The sequence below is a fragment of the Alexandromys fortis genome, unplaced genomic scaffold (genome assembly GCF_014885135.2).
Source record: "Alexandromys fortis isolate MF-2015 unplaced genomic scaffold, M_Fortis_MF-2015_v1.1 scaffold_12, whole genome shotgun sequence".
Lineage (NCBI taxonomy): Eukaryota > Metazoa > Chordata > Mammalia > Rodentia > Cricetidae > Alexandromys > Alexandromys fortis.
Window position 1 is genome coordinate 20,957,710 of NW_026067937.1, and position 7,685 is coordinate 20,965,394.

General features: G+C 40.8%; 1 protein-coding gene and 1 long non-coding RNA gene across 2 annotated transcripts in view; one reads left to right on the forward strand and one right to left on the reverse strand.

The window, feature by feature from the left end:
* LOC126504671 (zinc finger protein 120-like) overlaps positions 1-7,685 on the reverse strand; it is a 24,530-nt gene that overhangs the window by 5,030 nt on the left and 11,815 nt on the right. The window lies entirely within an intron of this gene.
* The window catches only part of LOC126504672 (uncharacterized), a 15,363-nt gene continuing 7,768 nt past the window's right edge, over positions 91-7,685 (forward strand). The window contains exons 1-2 of the long non-coding RNA XR_007592677.1: positions 91-735; positions 1,074-3,745. This is a non-coding gene — a long non-coding RNA (uncharacterized lncRNA). The remainder of the gene's footprint in view (positions 736-1,073; positions 3,746-7,685) is intronic.

A 7,685-nucleotide genomic window follows, 5' to 3' on the forward strand; every position in this document is an offset into this window, starting at 1 on the left:
TTATTTATTTATTTATGTATACAATATTCTCTCCGTGTGTATGCCTGAAGGCCAGAAGAGGGCACCAGACCTCATCACAGATGGTTGTGAGCCACCATGTGGTTGCTGGGAATCGAACTCAGGACCTTTGGAAGAGCAGGCAATGCTCTTAACCGCTGAGCCATCTCTCCAGCCCCCTTAAAACATTTTTTATGTATTGACATATATTGTATTTATATATTGTATATATTTACCATATTGCAGTGTACTTTTCTACCTCTGATTAAGATACTTATATATTGTTTGTGTATTGATATATATTTACCATATTGCAATGTATATTTGTACTTTGTTTATATTTGGAGGTCATTATCCTCATTTGTTACACAGTTGTTTATTGTCTTAGTCTTTAAGTTAGATAGGTATTGAGAATTATATAGATCAATTGTATTCTAAGTTTGTCATTTATAATTAGACTAACCAGGTTCTTTAGATACAATCTTCAACCTCTTCAAAGAGCTGTAGAAAATGGCCTTTAATCTAACTCAGAGTTTCATGGTAGTGAGACACAATTGCTCCTGGCAACACCGCTCTATTCCCAAGAGAATGTTGAGCACCAAAGACACTCCACCTGGAGCCTTTCTTCTTGGCTGAACTGGCCTTGGGGCAAAGAAATGCCCATACCTCAACCACTGGCAGAGATACAGAGTATCTGTGAATGGAAAGAACAGGACTGTCATATCCTGCCAAGACAAGGTAAGATAGTTTTGACAAGTTTCTTGCCTTTGAAAATGGTACATTTAAAGGGGGAAATGATATAGGTATGAATAATTTGCATTGGTATGGATTTTAAGGTCAATTTTATTATATGTATATGTATTTCTAATATTAAGGTATTGTGATTGTGAAGTTCATTTTTAAAATGTAATGTATAATTAGGAAATATAGGTTGTTAATGGATAATTATCAATAATAATCAAGCTTGTAGTCATGTTAGATTTTCTAGATATATAGAGATATAGTTCAGTAAGATAGGTATTCTTCATATCTTTCAAAGACTAAAGAATATGGCATTTAATGTTTTAATAACTTAGGGTTTTTCATGATAATGAGACACATCTGCTCCTGGCAGCACCAATCTACTTCAAGAAGAAGATGGGCATCGAAGAGGCACCTTATGGAGTTTGATAGTCATTTGAGCAAGAAAAGAAACTGCTCTTGCCTGGACTGTTGCATAAAATGGACAGAGAGAGGACTGCTGAACTTGCCTAAAGGTGAGATGGTCTTTTGGGGGTTCCTGATTCATGAAAGAGTCTGCAAGACATTCTGCAGGACACAGCAGAAAGTGACTGAACTGCCTTTGGAATTTTCCTGCTTCATGGAAATGTCTGCTGGAAACTATGGGCCTGAAGGCCAAAGATGGATGCCCCAACGGTACAGAGGAACTTTGGGTGACTGTCCAGGCAGCGAGATGTTTGTCATTTCTAAAGTTTTGGACTTCTTGTTTGCTTAGGTAATATTATATTCTTCTGGAGTCTTTGATGGAGTTGAAGAATGGTTATAGTTTTCCTTAGTTATGATAAAAGATAAAGTAGATATAAATATTGTAACTAATTCTTGCTTGATAACTGTTCTGTTATATGTAATCTTACTATGTTAAAGTTAAAAGCCTTTCTTTTTTGTTTAAACAGAAAAAGGGGAAATGATGGAGGAAGGTCATTGGTTAATAAAGAGACTGCTTTGGCCCTGATAGGACAGAAAATTAGGTAGGTGGAATAGACAGAACAGAATGCTGGGAGAAAGAAGCCAAGTCGGGCAGTCGCCATGATTCTCCCACCCAACACAGACACAGGTTAAGAGCTTCCCTGGTAAGCCACCTCGTGGGCTACACAGATTTTTAGAAATGGGTTAGATCAATATGTAAGAGCTAGCCAATAAGAGGCTGGAACTAATGGACCAGGCAGTGTTTAAAAGAATACAGTTTCCGTGTAATTATTTTGGGTAAAGCTAGCCAGGTGGCGGGACACAGCCCCACCGTTCCTTACTACAGGTTTTAACTTTAACTTTAACATCTAACAAAACAGGTATTAAGCAAGAATTACAGTTACAATATTTATCCACTTTATCTAAGGAAAACTATAATAATAGCTATCTATTCTTCCATCAAAGACTCCAGAAGGATGTAATATTACCTAAGTAAACAGGAAGTACATTGTAAGCAACTTCCAAAACTCTAGAATTGACATCTCACTACCTGGATAGTCACCCAAAGTTCTTCTGTACCATTGGGGCATCCATCTTCAGCCTACAGGCCCATAGCATCTGACAGACTTTTCCACAAAGCAGGACATTTTAAAGACAGTTCCACCTATATTGGCAGTTTGTCAGTCACTTTCTTCTATGTCCTCCAGAATGTTCAGAATACCATCAAGCAGTCCAAGCAAGAACAGTTTCTTGCCCAAATGGCTAGTAAACTCCTTAAGGAGCTTCTTTGATGCCCATCCTCCTCTTGAAGCAATTGGTGCTGCCAGGAACAGATGTGTCTTACTGTCATGAAAAGCCCTAAGTTCTTAAAACATTTTAAATGCTATATTTAAGGTTTGAAGAATGCCTATCTATCTGAAATTTACCTCTGTACATCTAGAAAACCTAACTAACATGACTACAAGCTTGATCATTATAGATGGGTATCTATTAACCTGTATTTCTTTTTTTAAAAAAAAGATTTATTTATTGTGTATACAACATCCTGCTCCATGTATGCCCACATGCTAGAAGAGGGCGCCAGATTCATTACAGATGGTTGTGAGCCACCATGTGGTTGCTGGGAATTAAACTCATGACCTCTGGAAGAGCAGCCGGTGCTCTTAACCACTGAGCCATCTCTCCAGCCCTAACCTGTATTTCTTAATTATATATTACATTTTTAAATGAGCTTCACAAACATAATACCTTAATCAAGATCAAAAATACATATACACAATATAACAAAATTGACCTTGAATTTGTATCAATAAACCAAGATCCATACCCATGTTAAATCTCTATAGCATATCCCCCTTTAAATGTAAACAATATTTGGGAATTTGGTCATAGTACTCTCCATACTGCTTCCTGCTGTTTATTGGGTGAAGTAATTTTTTGAGGGGTGGTCAAAGTGACCTTTAAGGGGCTCTTGGTCCATCAAGCCATATTAGTCTGGAAGCAATCCACAGGTTTTCATCTTCTGTGGAAGCAAAAGAACCTCTTTTCCAAGCAACATATACTTAGACCCATATTTTGATACCTTTAAAGTATATTTGTTGGTTACTTAGCTCCTTCACAATCAAAAACTTCAAAGAAAACACAATAATATACACAATCCAGGCTCAATGCAGGACGGTCAATGGATGTGTTAAAGGCATTTGGGGTCCATTGCTAGGAAATACTGACTTTTACATTGCTAAATGTTTTTCTGGATGCACGGAGCAACGAATAGCTGAAGAAAGTGAGCAGGAACACGGCAGCCCAGTGATGGCTGAAGTCGGTGAGCAGAGACCACGGCAGCCCAGTGATGGCTGAAGTCGGTGAGCAGAGACCACGGCAGCCCAGTGATGGCTGAAGTCGGTGAGCAGAGACCACGGCAGCCCAGTGATGGCTGAAGTCGGTGAGCAGAGACCACGGCAGCCCAGTGATGGCTGAAGTCGGTGAGCAGAGACCACGGCAGCCCAGTGATGGCTGAAGTCGGTGAGCAGAGACCACGGCAGCCCAGTGATGGCTGAAGTCGGTGAGCAGGGACCCCCTCTGCAAAAATCATGGCCTGAACATGCTCTTCCTGCCCCCCTCTTCACCCCAACCTTACAGTCTTGTCTTCTCCCAGGCCTGGCCAACTTCCTTCCCTGTACCCAAACAGCTGAGCTCTGAGACCCATCCAAGTACTGACCTTCCTGCTCTGCTAGACGCAGCTGCCTGCCACCCCTGCTGAAACCTCCCCCAGTGATGTGACCAGAGCTCGGCTTTCTATCAGTTCTTAAGTGTGGCTCTCCCTCACAAGACCATACACTCCCAAAGTCCTTTCTTTCTAGTAATATCTGAGCTAAGTCCATGATAAACATCTCTTTTTACCCAGGTGTGGTCATGTGAGGCAGAATCAGGTGGATCTCTGCAAGTTCCAAAGCTTAGCCTATCTACTACCTAATGAGTTCCAGGCCAAACGTGTTAGAAAGTGAGACTGTGTCTCAAAACAGACTTCAGGGCTGTGAAAACGGTTTAACAATCAACAAACTCACCACGCAACTGTCCCTTTACTTCTGAGAGTCATCAAGGGACGGTTTTCCTAGTGCAATACCCATCCTACCTACGGTTCTAAGGAAGTGAAGCTAGGAGCAGCCAGCAAGACGATTTGTGTAAGGAAAGAGGAGAGCCGGGAGAGCAGGCAGCACGTCTGCTCCTGGGGAAAGCCCAGAATTATACAGCAAACCATCCGCTGGCCTGGCCAAAAATGGGTTAAATTCTCCCTGACCTCGCCAAAAAGGATTTGTTCATGCTATTTCCAAGCGTTGTCCCACAAAGAAGTCACATGGCTCCCAGCGGGGCACAGGGGTTGCAGGACAATATCTCTTAGTCATTTCAGGTGTCAGCCACTGCTCCCCGGCATGCTGTTCTCAGAAATGAATATAGACAAGCATGGTATCAGCCTGGCAGGTCTTTTTAAATTTGAGCCCCATTTGGTCTACAAAGTACGATAGTAAGAAATGTCTTAGTAGCACACACACATACAAACACAAGCACATAAATATAGTTGAATATAATTTTGCATTGTTCGAGACAAGATCTCATTAGAAAGCTCCAGTTGGCCTAGAACTCACAATGGATAATTATATACTGAATATTTTAAAACAAATTCCAGTAAACATTTCATTCTATACCATTGGCTCATTATTCGAAGCCTGGCAGTTTTCTACACAAGAGGGAGCTTCCAACAATTTTCCTCATATTTACTTATACTTCAAGAGAACTGGAAATTCATAATAACGGGGAGAAATTTCATAATCTTTACGTTCTTTGTTGTTTTTCTCCATCCAATCATTCTATGAAATCAATATCAATTTTTTTTTAGCTTTTTCTAATTTAGAAACATTTTAACTAGCGCATTGTAAATGGAGGTGTTTGGAAGTTTTGTCTGAATGCTAAGACTCCAACTATGGAAGCTGAAACAACACTTACCAAAGTAAATATTCCAGCTGCCAGTAACCCAATGAGTTTTTAAGAATGCTTTTCTAAAATAGGTAGAAATTTTCCAATTACTGTATTGGAATTGTTGGAAAACTACTCTCTTTTAAATTTTCCTGGGGTGAAAAATAAAAGGAGGTTGTTGGTTCACAGTTATGGTACTATTTGCTGTACTATCAACACACTGAGTTAAATAGCAGTTATTGTTATTTAACGTGAACTAAAGGATGACTATATGTGGCCACTAGATTTTCTATTAATAACACGAGGGGCAACTATGCAAGCCTATGTGTAATATGAATGTATCAAAGGCTTATTAGCAGTGTCTCTCATATTTTCTCTCTAATGAATAATAAAACATGTACAGCCTTTGTTAGAGTTTCTGTTGCTGTGAAGAGAACTCTTACAAAGGGAAAACAATTTGGGCAGCATACGTTTTCACAAGTTTAGCCCACTATCATCGTCACGGTGCCGGAGACACTGTACATCTTGACCCACAGGCAACATGAAGAGAGATGAGACTGGGTATGGCTGAGCATATGAGACCTCAAAACCCACCCCCACAGTGGCACACTTCCTCCAACAAGACCAGACCTACTGCAACAAGGGTACACCTCCTAATAGTATCACTGTCTATGAACTTGTGGGGCCAATTACATTCAGACTCCCACAGGTACTAAGTATTAATTGGTAAGTGTTCTGAAATCCCCAGTTGCGGGTGTCTTTGACTCATTTACTTGCGCTTGGGACCCTTATCTTTAGATAGAATGGTTTATCATTGTACCTTGTTATACCATTGTATGGGATGGTTTTGTGTGTCTACTTGATACCAAGCCAGAGACATCAGGAAAGAGGGAGCTTTAGTGGATGAAATGCCTCCATGAGATCCATCAGTAAGGCATTTTTTTTTTTCTCAATTATTGATCAATGGGAGGAGGGCCCAGCCAATTGAGAGTGGTCCCATCCCAGTGCTGGTGGTCCTGGGTTCTATAAGAAGGGAAGTCATTTGGAGTAACCCAATAAGCAGCACCCCTCCAGGGCATTTGCATCACCTCCTGTCTCCAGGATTCTGCCCTGGCTGAGTTTCTGGCCTGACTTCGTTTAATAGTGAACATCAATCTGAAAGTGCAATGCAAATGAACCCTTTTCTCCCTATCTTGCTTTTTGGTAATGGTGTTTCATCACAACAATAGAAACCCTAACTAAGACACCATGTCTAGTTGGTACCCATGAGAGACCTCCTCGAGAAAATGGAAGAGGGGGAGGTTTGGGGAAAAGGCAGAGGGACTGAGAGGAGCAGAGAGAGGAGATGGTGCGGTTGGGATGAGAGAAGAATAAATAAAACATAAGTGAAAGAGAGGACTATGAACAAGCAAAGGACGATAGAATCAAAGAAAGACAATGATGCCATGATGCCATGATGTAAGGAAGTTTGCAAACTATACAGGGTACACAAGATTAATCTCTGAAACCAAATGTCCTGTGAAGTTTCCATTCTTCCTTGACTACTAAGGGATCATACAGAGAAACACAATGCAGCCTGAATGTTTCACTAGTTGGGGCAGGGAGGGGCTACACCAGGAACTGGAAGGCACCTTGTGCCCCAGGAGCCACGGACTTTAACCTGAAAATCCTATGACACATGTCTCTCAAGGCAGATAGTCCAGGCCACATCCACGGTTCCCTGCAGAGCCTTATTCACTAGAATCCTATAACCTTGAGACCTACTGTCTGCAATTACTCTCAAGATTGCAATTTTCCAGGTCCTACTAGAACAGCTGATGGAGCTCTGTGAGCAGCTTTCTACGGTTTTACCATCTAAAGTCTTAATACCTTCAACATTCCCCCAGATCCCAACATTCGCAGGTCCTTTGCAACAACAAAATCACCTTTGAGGCACTTTGTTGTTGTTCAAACTTTCTTCTCCATTGCCATCATTAAATTCTCTACCAAAAGCAACTCAGATAATGAACAGGTTTATGTGGTTGATACCCCTAGGTCACAATCCCTCCTTGTGAGAGATTAGGATAGAAACTCAAGCTAATAACTTGTAGAAGGAGCTGCGGGCTTTGTTCCTGCTGTCCGGCTCCCACACCAAGGGTTAGCTTTTGCCCCAAAATAACAACACACAAACTGTATTCATATAAATACTGCCTGGCCTTCATCCCAGAGATGCAGGGCTGGTTCAACATACACAAATCTATCAATGTAATCCACCATATAAATAAACTGAAAGAAAAAAACCATATGATCATTTCATTAGATGCTGAAAAAGCATTTGACAAAATTCAACACCCCTTTATGATAAAGGTCTTGGAGAGACTAGGGATACAAGGGTCATACCTAAATATAATAAAAGCTATTTACAGCAAGCCGACAGCTAACATTAAATTAAACGGAGAAAAACTCAAAGCCATCCCACTAAAATCAGGAACACGACAAGGATGTCCACTCTCTCCATACCTCTTCAATATAGTGCTTGAAGTTCTAGCAAT